We start from the raw sequence: 15,501 nt of genomic DNA, 5'->3' as shown, positions 1-15,501 counted from the left end.
GAATGTAAAATTAGAGAGATTCGAGCTCGCACGGAGGCTTTCCGGCAGTCGTTCTTCCCGCGAACCATACGCGACTGGAACAGGAAAGGGAGGTAATGACAGTGGCACGTAAAGTGCCCTCCGCCACACAACGTTGGGTGGCTTGCCGAGTATAAATGTAGATCTAGATGTAGTTCACCGCACATAGTCGCTGGCGAATGGTAGAGTGCCAAATTCTCGACAAGCCATGGCCAGATGCTTTCAGTACAGATGTGTTTTTACGGCGCAGACCGCCGAAAGCATGTTCCCTTTTTGAAAGCAGTTAAATGCCAGATGTGGATATAACTTGTGGAGGGGAAAAACTACAAGTGGTAGAGAACTTCAAGTACCTGGGAAGCGTGATTGAAAGTAAGGGGGGAAACGCAATGGAAATAAATGAAAGGTGCAGAAAAGCAGGGCAGTTCTACAAATGCATTAGGGGGCTTATTTGGAGCAAGGAGGTGCCACAGAAATCCAAGGGAATTATATACCGAACCTACTTTGTCCCCATATTGGCATACGGAAGTGAGACATGGGTAATGCACAAAAGCGACAAAAGTAGAATACAGGCTAGCGAAATGAAGTTCCAGAGGAGCAGGTTGGGTGTAACAAGACGAGACAGATTGCGAAATGTGAATGTGAGGGAAACACTAAAGGAGGAAACAGTACAGGACAGGATAGAAAAATCTAGACTGCAGTGGTATGGACACATGAAGAGAATGGATGAGGGAAGAATTCCAAAGAGGATGTTTGATCTGCAACTGGAGGGGAAGAGGCCCAGAGGAAGACCAAGGGATAGATGGGTGAAGGGAGTGAAGGAATGTGTGATGAGAAGAGGAGAGAACTGGACGAAGGTGGAAGAGGGGGAATGGTGGAAAGTCAGAACACGATAGAGAGGCTTGTGTTCCCGACAGACCCAGCCAGTGGCTGGAAACTGTCCAAGATGATGATGATGACCGTCGAAAGTCCTCTGTACTGAGAGAGGTGAGGACAGAATGAGGAACATGTAGTCTTGCGTCACCTTGTTGAAAGATAACGTCGCGGAGAGTTGCAGCCACCGGCGTTACTTGTCACAATAGTAACGAGCGCTGTCCGAATTACAGCGTATGCGAAGCCGAGCTGATTGTGTTCTCTGCTCAGTGGTACTCTTTGCCACCACGCCTTGCGCTGGCCCCACATGTCTCCGATGAAAGCGATCTGGCAACGTCCGCTCCCCTCAGAGCCTCCACACAAGGATACACCCGTCGTGATGCTGTAGGCAGACCCGTGATTCGCCTCGTCCGGAAATAGTAACTGGTGTCAACCCTGTGAACATCGTTGTCGTTGGTCTCACCAATGTTGGCAAGCCTGTCTCTCTCACCACCTTAAGGGAAGCTGTGACAACAGCCTCAGTGCCGGCAGTTAGTGGCGCTTTTAAGTTGGCTTCAGTTGTCTAACGACCAACAAACATTTGCAAACACCGTGTTTTAGAGTACTGCAATACGCAACAGACTATAAGACGCACCTTAATTTTTGGGCAATTTTTTTAAATTAAAGAAGTGGGATACAGAAGTACTAAGGGATGAAGAGACACGCTTGAAGCTCTCTAATGCTATAGATAGAGAAATAAGGAATAGCTCATCAGGCAGTACAGTTGAAGAGGAATGGACATTCTCTAAAAAGGACAATTACAGAGGATGGAAATAAAAACGTAGGCACAAAGAAGGTATCTGCGAAGAAACCATTGGTAACAGAAGAAATGCTTCAGTTGATCGATGACAGAAGGAAAAACCAAAATGTCCAGGGAAACTGAGGAATACACAAGTCGCTGAGGAATGAAATAAATAGGAAGTGCAGGGAAGCTAAGGCGAAATTCTGCAGGAAAGAAGTGAATAAATCGAAAAAGAAATGATAGAAGGAGTGACTCAGCATACAGGAAACTCAACACAACCTTCAGTGACACGAAAAGCACGGGTGGTAACATTAATAGTTCAACGGGCATTGCACTGTTAAATGCAGAGGAGAGAGCGGATAGGTGGGAAGAGTACATTGAAGGCCTCTATGAGGAAGAAGGTTTTACTGATGTGATACAAGAGGAAACAGGAGTCGACTGAGAAGAGATAGGTGATCCAGTATTAGAATCAGAATTTGAAAGACCACTGGAGAAATTAAGATCATATAAGACAGAAGGAATAGACAACATCCCATCAAAGTTTCTAAAAACATTGGAGGAAGTGGCAACGAAACTACTAATTACGTTGGGGTGTAGAATATTTGAGACTGTCGACTTACCATATGACTTTAGGAAAAATGCCACAAAATTCCGATGAATGCAAGAACTGACAAGTGCGAAAACTATCGTACAATCATCTTAACAGCTCGTGCGTGACGATCAGTTTGACTTTAGGAAAGGTAAAGGCACGAGGGAGGCACATCTGACGCTGCGGTCAGAAGCAAGACTAAAGAAAAATCAAGACACAGTCATATAATATGTCGACCTGGAAAAACCGTTCGTTAATGTAAAATGGTGTACGACATTCGAAATTCTAAGAAAAGTAGGGGTAAACTATAGAGAGAGACGGGTAATATACAATACGTACAAAAGCCAAGACGGAATAATAATTGTGGACAACCAATAACAAAGAGCTCGGATTAAAAAGGGTGTAAAACAGCGGTGTAGTCTTCCCTCGATCACCACTGTTCAATCTGTACGTCGAAGAAGCAATGATGGAACTAAAAAAAAAGGTTCGGGAGAGGAATTAAAAGTCAAGGTGAAAAGGTGATAGGATATCAAAGATAGAATTCTGTGCCGCAAAATAACCAATCACGGAGCAAGGAGGACATCAAAAGCAGACTAGCACTGGCAAAAAGGGCATTCCTGGCGAAGAGAAGTCTACTAGTATCAAACATAGGCTTTAATTTGAGGAAGAAATTTCTGAGAATGTACGTCTGAAGCACACCATTGTACGGTAGTGAAACATGGACTTTGGGAAAACCGGAACGGAAGAGAATCGAAGTACACTACTGGCCATTAAAATTGCTATACCAAGAAGAACTGCAGATGATAAACGGGTATTCATTGGACAAATATATTACACTAGACATGTGATTACATTTTCACGCAATTACGGTGCATACATCCTGAGAAAACAGTAGCCAGAACAACCACCTCTGGCCGTAATAACGGCCTTGATACGTCTGGGCATTGAGTCAAACAGAGCTTGGATGGCGTGTACAGGTACAGCTGCCCGTGCAGCTTCAACACGATACCACAGTTGATCGAGAGTAGTGACTGGCGTATTGTGACGGGCCAGTTGCTCGCTCCCCAGTGACCAGACGATTTCAATTGGCGAGAGATCTGGAGAATGTGTTGGCCAGGGCAGCAGTCGAACATTTTCTGTATCCATAAAGGCCCGTACAGGACCTGCAACATGCGGTCGTGCATTATCCTGCTGAAACGTAGGGTTTCGCAGGGATCGAATGAAGGGTAGAGCCACGGGTCGTAACACATCTGAAATGTAACGTCCACTGTTCAAAGTGCCGTCAATGCGAACAAGAGGTGACCGAGACGTGGAAGAAATGGCACCCCATACCATCACGCCGGGTGATACGCCAGTATGGCGATGACGAATACACGCTTCCAATGTGCGTTCACCGCGATGTCGCCAAACACGGATGCGACCATCATGATGCTGTAAACAGAACCTCGATTCATCCGAATGAAAAACCGTTTTGCCATTCGTGCACCCAGGTTCGTCGTTGAGTACACCATCGCAGGTGCTCCTGTCTGTGATGCAGCGTCAAGGGTCTCCGAGATGATAGTCCATGCTGCTCCAAACGTCGTCGAACTGTTCGTGCAGATGGTTGTTGTCTTGCAAACGTCCACATCTGTTGACTCAGGGACCGAGACGTGGCTGCACGATCCGTCACAGCCATGCGGATAACATGCCCGTCATCTCGGCTGCTAGTGATATGAGGCCGCTGGGATCCAGCACGGCGTTCCATATTACCCTCCAGAACCCACCGATTGCATATTCTGCTAACAGTCATTGGATCTCGACCAACGCGAGCAGCAATGTCGCGATACGATAAACCGCAATCGCGGTGGGCTACAATTCCACCTTTATCAAAGTCGGAAACGTGATGGTACGCATTTCTCCTCCTTACAAGAGGCATCACAACAACGTTTCCCGATGCAACGCCGGTCAACTGCTGTTTGTGTATGAGAAATCGGTTGGAAACTTTCCTCATGTCAGCACGTTGTAGGTGTCGCCACCGGCGCCAACCTTGTGTGAATGCTCTGAAAAGCTAATCATTTGCATATCACAGCATCTTCTTCCTATCGGTTAAATTTCGCGTCTGTAGCACGTTATTTTTGTGGTGTAGCTATTTAAATTGCCAGTAGTGTATTTGAGACATGGAGGTACAGGCGAATGTTAAAAATTAGGTGGACTGATAAGGTAAGGAATGAGGAGGTTCTACGCAGAATCGGAGAGGAAAGGAATATGTGGAAAATGATACGATAAGGAGAAGGGACGGGATGATAGGACATCTGTTGAGACATCAGGGGATGCCTTCCGTGGTAGTACAAGGAGCTGTAGAGGGCAAAAACTGTAGAGGAAGACAGAGATTGGAACACATCGAGCAAGTAATTGGGGACGTAGGTTGCAAGTGCTACTCTGAGATGAAGAGGTTTGCACAGCGGAGGAATGTGTGACGGGCAGCATCAAACCAGTCAGAAGACGGAGGACCCAAAAAAAAAAAAATGTATTAAGTAGCGTATCAAAGACTTTATCATTTAATGTACAGGAGCTTAAAATAGTTCGCAATGAGAAAGAGGAGTGTTGAGCAGTTCCATTACATGTTCCAGACGTCGTCCTACTGTTCTTGTGGGTACTTGTCTTGAACTAAACCAGAACATTTCCTGACACAAGGTCCATCATGTAATTGCACGATAGAGTATTGCAGACAAAGGCAATATATCTGTTCCCTCGAGTGCTGGTACAGGGACCGCCGAGATCCTCCAGAAAATTAAATGTGGTCTTGCTGAGCGGAGAGATTTCGTATTCTCACTACAGTCGTGGGATGCGGACCAACGAAGACAGCAAATAGGGTGGGAGGGACAGACCTGGCTTGACATCTACGATCCCGCCGCTGTCGCGGCATAACGGGATGCTGTTACCATTAAGTAGTATCCAAGTACCAGTTTCAAACAGACAGACCCACTACGCAATCTTTACTTAAACACTCTTTGCTCAAAGGGATCTGGATGCCTATTAGGGGCCATTAATACAGTGTGTGTGTCCTACCGCCGCCCTTATGAGGGCTTCAGCTGCGCTGAGGACACTTCCAATTACATGTCTGAATGTTTGTGGAGGAAGATAAGACGATTTTTCCTCAATCTTCCTCAATCACCCAATTTCTCTGTGTCATGTCAAAACATATATTTTTAACGTGTTTGAAGTTGCGTTCCGTTTTGGAAATCTTGGCTCCTGAATTTCTTTGTTGTAGCGTAGTTCACACCTGTTTATTCGTCGTTTTCATTTTTGTGAACCCTCTATGTGGTATCTCGCCTGCTCTCACTATTCATCACATTTACTTGCGACGATAGCGTATTCTTACCACAAAACTCATATTCTATAACCAATGTGTAGTATGACGACTGCCAAGGCTACAGAAAGAGAACAAACAATTCAGTTACCGGACGAACAGTTTATAATGTTGTGGGAAAAAAATAAATAAAGGGCACAACGGAGTGTTGAACACAGGTCACCCACGCGGCAGTCCAACACCATGAACACTTAACCAGGATGACTTCGCGGTTTCGGGCTGCTCTTGATTGCAGTTCTTCTTCTTGGACCGTTCACTGTTCCTGTTTTGCTTCTTTTCTCACAGCTCAGTAAGCACTCTTCCTGTTTCCATTATTGATCTGTGCACAGTTTTTGACGGAGTATCCAATGGACCATCTTGCCACTAAATCTGATGGAGAGTTTCCCTAGTCAGCAACATCCAATGACTAGAGCAGGTTCGAAGTAACTGAACTCTCCCGACCGATGCAGTCTCCTATTAGTATTATTCTGTTGGCAACATAATACTCCCCGCATCCTTTTGCAGTGATGGAAACTGGAGAAATGAATTAAAATTTGTGTTATGGCTGGGTTTTAAATCCCGGCCTTCTCGTTTACTAGGCAAGTATGAAGCCATTACCCCACCACAGTGTTATAGCTAGCACTGCTGCACAGACTGTCCTAGCCCAAAGCCCCCCGTGCCTAACACAAACTTCAGGTCAATTCTTCAGCTTATTTTCCTCTTTTTTGATCGGGGATTTTATAGTGGCTGTTTCGCCTCTCGTAGATCTAGTGACCAATTCCGCACTACGTAGGACTGTGTGGATACTTTCAGACAGACAGTGTAATTAAGGAAAGCTACAGTTTCCTCTGGTATTTATTCTTAATGTTATGGCGTAAAGTCAAGCTCCGGCACGCCAGTCGCGAACGATAGAGAAGAAATGGCTGTGAGAAGACGTCAGCCAATCGGACGCTGAGCGTCCCTTCAGGAAGACAACACAAGAGCGGCGGCCCCTGTGTGAAGTCGCGACCGAATGGTGACGGCCTAGTTCCATAGTAGCTTCAAGATTAGCGACTTCGCTTCTACGTCGTATGTAGCACAGACTTGGGAGTCTCTATACTGAAGAAGATAGATTACTTCATACGAGGGTTGGAACTTTAATAATGGCAACTATATATTTACAGCTCGTACAAAATAAATACGTGTTCGAAAGTTTTGCTGATCTTCAAAGTAGCCACCAGCATTGTGTGTAACCCGTTGGCAGCGATGTGAAAGTTGTAGGATACTCTTACAAGGGAACCTCCCCATCGCACCCCCCTCAGATTTAGTTATAAGTTGGCACAGTGGATAGGCCTTGAAAAACTGAACACAGATCAATCAAGAAAACAGGAAGAAGTTGCGTGGAACTATGAAAAAAATAAGCAAAATATACAAACTGAGTAGTCTATGTGCAACATATGCAACATCAAGGACAGTCTGAAATCAGGAGTGCCGTGGTCCCGTGGTTAGCGTGAGCAGCAGTGGAACAAGAGATCCTTGATTCAAGTCCTCCCTCGAGTGAAAAATTTAATTTCTTTATTTTCGCAGTTATGATCTGTCCGTTCATTCATTGACGTCTTTGTTCACTGTAATAAGTTTAGTGTCTGTGTTTTGCGACCGCACCGCAAAAACGTGCGATTAGTAGACGAAAGGACGTGCCTCTCCAATGGGAACCGAAAACATTTGATCGAGAGGTCATGTTGTTGTGGTCTTCAGTCCTCAGACTGGTTTGATGCAGCTCTCCATGCTACTCTATCCTGTGCAAGCTGCTTCATCTCCCAGTACCTACTGCAACCTACATCCTTCTGAATCTGCTTAGTATATTCATCTCTTGGTCTCCCCCTACGATTTTTACCCTCCAGGCTGCCCTCCAATACTAAATTGGTGATCCCTTGATGCCTCAGAACATGTCCTACCAACCGATCCCTTCTTCTGGTCAAGTTGTGCCACAAACTTCTCTTTTCCCCAATCCTATTCAATACTTCCTCATTAGTTATGTGATCCACCCATCTAATCTTCAGCATTCTTCTGTAGCACCACATTTCGAAAGCTTCTATTCTCTTCTTGTCCAAACTATTTATCGTCCATGTTTCACTTCCATACATGGCTACACTCCATACAAATACTTTCAGAAATGACTTCCTGACACTTAAATCTATACTCGATGTTAACAAATTTCTCTTCTTCAGAAACGCTTTCCTTGCCATTGTCAGTCTACATTTTATATCCTCTCTACTTCGACCATCATCAGTTATTTTGCTCCCCAAATGTCAAAACTCCTTTACTACTTTAAGTGTCTCATTTCCTAATCTAATACCCTCAACATCACCCGACTTAATTCGACTACATTCCATTATCCTCGTTTTGCTTTTGTTGATGTTCATCTTATATCCTCCCTTCAAGACACCATCCATTCCGTTCAACTGCTCTTCCAAGTCCTTTGCTGTCTCTGACAGAATTACAATGTCATCGGCGAACCTCAAAGTTTTTATTTCTTGTCCATGGATTTTAATACCTACTCCGAATTTTTCTTTTGTTTCCTTTACTGCTTGCTCAATATACAGATTGAATAACATCGGGGAGAGGCTACAACCCTGTCTTACTCCCTTCCCAACCACTGCTTCCCTTTCATGTCCCTCGACTCTTATAACTGCCATCTGGTTTCTGTACAAATTGTAAATAGCCTTACGCTCCCTATATTTTACCCCTGCCACCTTTAGAATTTGAAAGAGAATATTCCAGTCAACATTGTCAAAAGCTTTCTCTAAGTCTACAAATGCTAGAAACGTAGGTTTGCCTTTCCTTAATCTTTCTTCTAAGATAAGTCGTAAGGTCAGTATTGCCTCACGTGTTCCAGTATTTCTACGGAATCCAAACTGATCTTCCCCGAGGTCGGCTTCTACTAGTTTTTCCATTCGTCTGTAAAGAATTCGTGTTAGTATTTTACAGCTGTGGCTTATTAAACTGATTGTTCGGTAATTTTCTCATCTGTCAACACCTGCTTTCTTTGGGGTTGGAGTTACTATATTCTTCTTGAAGTCTGAGGGTATTTCGCCTGTCTCATACATCTTGCTCACCAGATGGTAGAGTTTTGTCAGGACTGGCTCTCCCAAGGCCGTCAGTAGTTCTAATGGAATATTGTCTACTCCCGGGCCTTCTTTCGACTCAGGTCTTTCAGTGCTCTGTGAAACTCTTCATCTACATCCTCTTCCATTTCCATAATATTGTCCTCAAGTACATCGCCCTTGTATAGACCCTCTATATACTCCTTCCACCTTTCTGCTTTCCCTTCTTTGCTTAGAACTGGGTTTCCATATGAGCTCTTGATATTCATACAAGTGGTTCTCTTATCTCCAAAGGTCTCTTTAATTTTCCTGTATGCAGTATCTATCTTACCCCTAGTGAGATAAGCCTCTACATCCTTACATTTGTCCTCTAGCCATCCCTGCTTAGCCATTTTGCACTTCCTGTCGATCTCATTTTTGAGACGTTTGTATTCCTTTTTGCCTGCTTCATTTAATGCATTTTTATATTTTCTCCTTTCATCAATTAAATTCAATATTTCTTCTGTTACCCAAGGATTTCTACTAGTCCTCGTCTTTTTACCTACTTGATCCTCTGCTGCCTTCACTACTTCATCCCTCAAAGCTACCCATTCTTCTTCTACTGTATTTCTTTCCCCCATTCCTGTCAATTGTTCCCTTATGCTCTCCCTGAAACTCTGTACAACCCCTGGTTCTTTCAGTTTATCCAGGTCCCATCTCCTTAAATTCCACCTTTTTGCAGGTCATAACCAATAGATTGTGGTCAGAGTCCACATCTGCCCCTGGAAATGTCTTACAATTTAAAACCTGGTTCCTAAATCTCTGTCTTACCATTATATAATCTATCTGATACCTTTTAATATCTCCAGGGTTCTTCCATGTATACAACCTTCTATCATGATTCTTAAACCAAGTGTTAGGTATCATTAAGTTGTGCTCTGTCCAAAATTCTACCAGGCGGCTTCCTCTTTCATTTCTTAGCCCCAATCCATATTCACCTACTACGTTTCCTTCTCTCCCTTTTCCTACACTCGAATTCCAGTCACCCATGACTATTAAATTTTCGTCTCCCTTCACTATCTGAATAATTTCTTTATTTAATCATACATTTCTTCAATTTCTTCGTCATCTGCAGAGCTAGTTGGCATATAAACTTGTACTACTGTAGTAGGTGTGGGCTTCGTATCTATCTTGGCCACAATAATGCGTTCACTATGCTGTTTGTAGTAGCTTACCCGCATTCCTATTTTCCTATTCATTATAAAAGCTACTCCTGCATTACCCCTATTTGACTTTGTGTTTATAACCCTGTAGTCACCTGACAAGAAGTCTTGTTCCTCCTGCCACCGAACTTCAAAAAATGGTTCAAATGGCTCTGAGCACTATGGGACTCAACTGCTGTGGTCATAAGTCCCCTAGAACTTAGAACTACTTAAACCTAACTAACCTAAGGACAGCACACAACACCCAGCCATCACGAGGCAGAGAAAATCCCTGACCCCGCCGGGAATCGAACCCGGGAACTCGGGCGTGGGAAGCGAGAACGCTACCGCACGACCACGAGATGCGGGCACCACCGAACTTCACTAACTCCGACTATATCTAACTTTAACCTATCCATTTCCCTTTTTAAATTTTCTAACCTACCTGCCCGATTAAGGGATTTGACATTCCACGCTCCGATCCGTAGAACGCCAGTTTTCTTTCTTCTGATAACGACATCCTCTTGAGTAGTCCCCGCCCGGAGATCCGAATGGGGGACTATTTTACCTGCGGAATATTTTACCCAAGAGGACGCCATCATCATTTAATCATACAGTAAAGCTGCATGCCCTCGGGAAAAATTACGGCCGTAGTTTCCCCTTGCTTTCAGCCGTTCGCAGTACCAGCACAGCAAGGCCGTTTTGGTTATTGTTACAAGGCCAGATCAGTCAATCATCCAGACTGTTGCCCTTGCAACTACTGAAAAGGCTGCTGCCCCTCTTCAGGAACCACACGTTTGTCTGGCCTCTCAACAGATACCCCTGCGTTGTGGTTGTACCTACGGTACGGCTATCTGTATCGCTGAGGCACGCAAGCCTCCCCACCAACGGCAAGGTCCATGGTTCATGGGGGGGGGGGGGCGCAAGGTCATAGGTCAACCGCTTCCTCCACAGGAAAACACGTCTGATATATGCTACACGACACTGGTGACGGCATGTGCGTCACATGACAGGAATATGTTGTCGACCCACCTAACTTGTACACTTCGCGAATGGGAAAAAAGATTCTTCTACCTTGCCCGATTTAGGTTTTCTTGTGGATGTGATAATCACTCCCAAAATAGTGATGAAAACATAAGAGTTTGTCACATAAACTGCAACAAATGACTGCAACAGTCGCACAGTTTTCCCTGTGCTCCGTCAAAACATATGTTTTTAACGTTTTCAAATTTTTCCGTGTGTAGACCGTCAAATCCTGCATATGTCCAAGCAAATCTGAACATGTCCTGAGAGCGAAGTTGATTGTGTGTGTGTGTGCCTGAACTTTGATAATTGTCTGAAAATAAAAAATTAAAATTCGCACTTGGGGGAATATTGGAACCAAGGACCTCTGGTTTCACAGCTGCTCACGCTCGCCACAGAACCACGGCGCTACTGAGGTAGTAGTATCCTTGATGTTACATATGTTGCCTATCTTCGCATGGACTACTCAGTTTGTATATTTTGCTTATTTTTTTCATAGTTCCACACAACCTCTTCCTGTTTTCTCGATTGATCTGTGCTTAGTTTTTCAAGGACTATCCACTGTGCCAACTTATAACTAAATCTGAGGGGGGTGCGATGGGGAGGTTGCCTTGTTAGCAGTGCCACTTGTGTTGACAGTTCTTGCGGCGCGGTCTACTGCCCGACGAATTTTTTGTAGTTCTGAAGCGAAGGCCGTGAAGTGTTTCCTTCAGTTTAGAAATCGAGATCGACTTACGAGGGCCTAAGTCAGGGGAGTGCAGTAGGTGGTATAGCACTTAGCAGCCCCATCAGTCAAACAAATCAGTAACAGCTTGCATTGTCCTGCAAAACGATGGTCAGGTCATGCAGAAAGTGTCATCACTTCTGTCTCTAAGTTGCTCGTGGGTTGTCGTCAGAAAATGAACAGCATAGAGACAGAAGTGATGACACTTTCTGCAGGACCTGACCATCATTTTGCAGGAGAATGCTCAAGCACGTACAGTGTTACTGTTACTGATTTGTTTGACTGATGTGGCTGCCAAGTGCTATAACACCTACTGCACACCCCTGACTTAAGCCCCCGTAAGTTCAACTCGATTTCTAAACTGTAGAAAACACTTCACGGCCTTCGCTTCAGAACTGCTACAAATTCGTCGGGCAATAGACCGCGCCGCTCGAACTGTCAACACAACTGGCACTGCTAAGAGGATGCTACGACTTCCACATCGCTGGCAGCGGGTTACACACAGTGCTGGTGACTACTTTCAAGGTCAGAAAACTTTCGAACACGTATCTATTTTGTACGAGCTGTAAATAAATAGTCGCCCTTTGCTTGCGACATAGCTGTGTAATTGCTAAGTTACGTGTTACCTCATTAAGACGTCTATTTGATTGTTTGTCTAGCGAACCTAGGATGCAGGTTTGCTAGGCACCACATATTTGACGACGAGGCTGGACGTAATACTTAAAACATTCTATCACGCTTCGTGATGTTCCAAATAGTGCTAGAATGTTCGACAGTAAATGGAAACATGTGTACTCTGCATTAGCACTAAACAGAAAAGTGACGTGACACTGCCTACGTGCGAAATACATCATGCCTGGTTGTCAACTGGTAAAGCACGGGAACGGAAAGGCCGTGGGATCGAATTCGGTTCATGCCACGGGAATTCTGAGTCCGTCTTAATTTGGCCTTCACATCTCAGCGATGTGAGCAGTCGTCAGGAGCGAAACGGTGGTTCGGACTCCACGTTAAACTGGAGGTGCCCTTCACCCGACACACTCGGTACAAGCAAGTCGACGAATTGGCGGCCGTTTCAAGGACCTGCAACCAGTCCTTGAGCCGCACGAAACATGTTAAACAGATGAACAAACTTTGTAAAAGGATTATCAAGCAGAACGTCTATGCAGTACCTGCGATAACTGGATCATGGGAAAATAAATTCGGGCGATAAGCATGCTCGCCAACTCATTGGTTAGTACAGAAATGACAGACGCTACGAGAAAAGTTTCGTGACCTGAAAGATTTGATATCAGCCCACACTGCAAGAAATCCGAAATGAAACATTAATATTTACCGTGCTCCTGAACCTGTCACTCCGCAAACACGAAAGCAATTCGCCAACGACGAGTGTCATGAGTTCGGATACGCGATCAGCCGCTACGGCTGCGGCCCTCGTGAGAAGCGGAAGGGTTTGGCCGAGGCGAGCACGAAACAGTTCTTTGGGCGGGTTTAGCGACATCTCTGAAGGGTCAGAGGGACTCCCAGGTGTGCCTGTTGTAACCTCCCCACAAAAAATAATTTTATTAATAATAAATAATAATATGAATATAATTCTAATTTTAGTGTAACCTGAGAACAAAATTGGTTCCCATTTATAACCTCCCTACAGAAATCCATTCACGTTTAATGTACCCACAAAATTCTTTTCTCATTTAATGTAAGCTCGAAACAGAAAAATTCCTAAACCTCGTAATAAAAAATAAATTCAGTAACCTGGTAAATTTTGGACGACAGCAGTGCTGCGTCATGGTCCTGTAAGATCATTCTGAATAAAAAAAAGGAAAAATTCTTACCTTAATAAAGTCGCTTAATATATCTGCTCTTACAATAAATTTTCCCGGCACAGCTCTGTGCAATGCTGGCCGATAGATTTGTCATTTATGAAAGGAAGCAACTGATTTTTCTTTTGCAACAGTCGGAATGATCATGGATTGGAGAAATTAGTAAATTCTTTAAATTGAAATGAATGCTTGTAAAAAAATTACTTTATATGATAAAAATTATTATTAGGACATTTTTAAAAAATTTACATGGGAGTTCAGATAACATTACTAGATATGCGCAAGGCTGCTTTTTACCTTATACAATAATACTCAGGCTGCGGCATCGCTGCACCGCGACCCGCCAGTCAACACGATACACTATACCAGACCAGAGCAGTCTCCAGACTAGCGCAGACTAGCAACAACTTACTGCTACAGCTACACAGTTCCTACTCAGTCAACACTGCTCTCTGGTCAGCGATTCTCTTATACCTTGCATATCGCAGGCAGCGCATGAGCAATACATCGAAATTACATCTGCTCGGACCTCTTACATAAAATTACATCTGCACTACATCTGCTCGGACCTCTTACATAAAATTACATCTGCTCGGACCTCTTACGCGGTATGAAATGAGCGTTAAGATACAAATGTGTCGATAGGGAACATTTGTTGTGAACGAGTCTTAATTTTTTTTTGTTTGGTTGGTATGACATCTGTCAAAGATATTTAATATACATCAAGTCATGGAACAAACAACATCATGTGTTTTCATTTAACAATGTCGAATTTTGTACCAGAGAGCGACGATTTGCGGAAAGCGTTAATTTTTTGTTTTCATTTGAAAAATAAGTGCTGCAGAGTCGCATCGAATGCTTGTCGAGGCATATGGTGATCATGCTATATCAGACGCAACATGCAAAAGATGGTTTCAACGGTTCAGAAATAATGATTTTGATGTAAGAAATGAACGTGGAAGACCACCAAAAAAGTTCGAAGACGCCGAATTGCAAGCATGGATGAAGATGATAGTCGGTGTGGTCGAGCGGTTCTAGGCGCTTCAGTCCAGGTTACAAGGTCAATGAGCTACCATGAAATTAAGGATCTCAAGAAGACAACATGATTATTATGATAATGGAAAGTACTGGATGTAATACAAACAAACATAGAATGAGATTTTCACTCTGCATGTCGCAGGTTCGAATCCTGCCTCGGGCATGGATGTGTGTGATATCCTTGGGTTAGTTACGTTTAAGTAGTTCTAACTGTAGGGGACTGATGACCTCAGATGTTAAGTCCCATAGTGCTTAGAGCCATTTTTTGAAGATGATACTTTGAGTCAGAAGCAAATGGCAGCAATGCTAAATGTTGCACAACAAACAATTTCTGACCGTTTGATAGCTATGGGAAAGATCCAAAAGTGTTGAAAATGGCTGAATTGAGTGAAAGACAGATGGAAAACCGAACAACCATTTGTCAAATTTTGCTTCAAAGACATGAAAGAAAATCAATTTTGCATCGAATTGTTACTGGCGATGAAAAATGGATTTATTTTAAGAATACTAAACGGGAAAAATGGGTTATGCGGGAAAACCAACAACATCGTCTGCAAAACCAGATAGATTCGGCAAGAAGACAATGCTCTGTGTTTGGTGGGATCAGAAAGGTGTGGTGTGTCATGAGCTTCTAAAACCCGGTGAAACTGTGAATACTAATCGTTACAGACAACAAATGGTCAGAAACTTCCTGGCAGATTAAAACTGTGTGCCCGACCGAGACTCGAACTCGGGACTCTCCTGCGAGGAGAGCTTCTGTAAAGTTTGGAAGGTAGGAGACGAGATACTGGCAGAAGTAAAGCTGTGAGTACCGGACGTGAGCCGTGCTTCGGTAGCTCAGTTGGTAGAGCACTTGCCCCCGAAAGGCAAAGGTCCCGAGTTCGAGTCTCGGTCGGGCACACAGTTTTAATCTGCCAGGAAGTTTCATATCAGCGCACACTCCGCTGCAGAGTGAAAATTTCATTCTGGAAACAAATGATCAATTTGAACTATGAATTGATCGGAAAAAGACCAGAATGGGCCTGAAGACATGGCAAAGTAATTTT

The 15,501-nt window shown here is 43.9% G+C and overlaps 1 protein-coding gene and 1 non-coding gene across 2 annotated transcripts in view; one reads left to right on the top strand and one right to left on the bottom strand.

Annotated features, from left to right (window-relative positions):
• The window catches only part of LOC126106257 (endothelin-converting enzyme homolog), a 593,945-nt gene that overhangs the window by 469,713 nt on the left and 108,731 nt on the right, over nucleotides 1-15,501 (bottom strand). The gene's annotated exons all lie outside the window — the stretch shown is intronic.
• Trnas-cga (transfer RNA serine (anticodon CGA)) lies at nucleotides 15,281-15,355 on the top strand. Its single transcript has one exon. It is a non-coding gene; the product is annotated as a tRNA-Ser (tRNA).

This window comes from Schistocerca cancellata, chromosome 10 (assembly GCF_023864275.1).
Source record: "Schistocerca cancellata isolate TAMUIC-IGC-003103 chromosome 10, iqSchCanc2.1, whole genome shotgun sequence".
Classification (NCBI taxonomy): Eukaryota; Metazoa; Arthropoda; class Insecta; order Orthoptera; family Acrididae; genus Schistocerca; species Schistocerca cancellata.
This window is presented reverse-complemented; position numbering and strand designations above follow the sequence as displayed.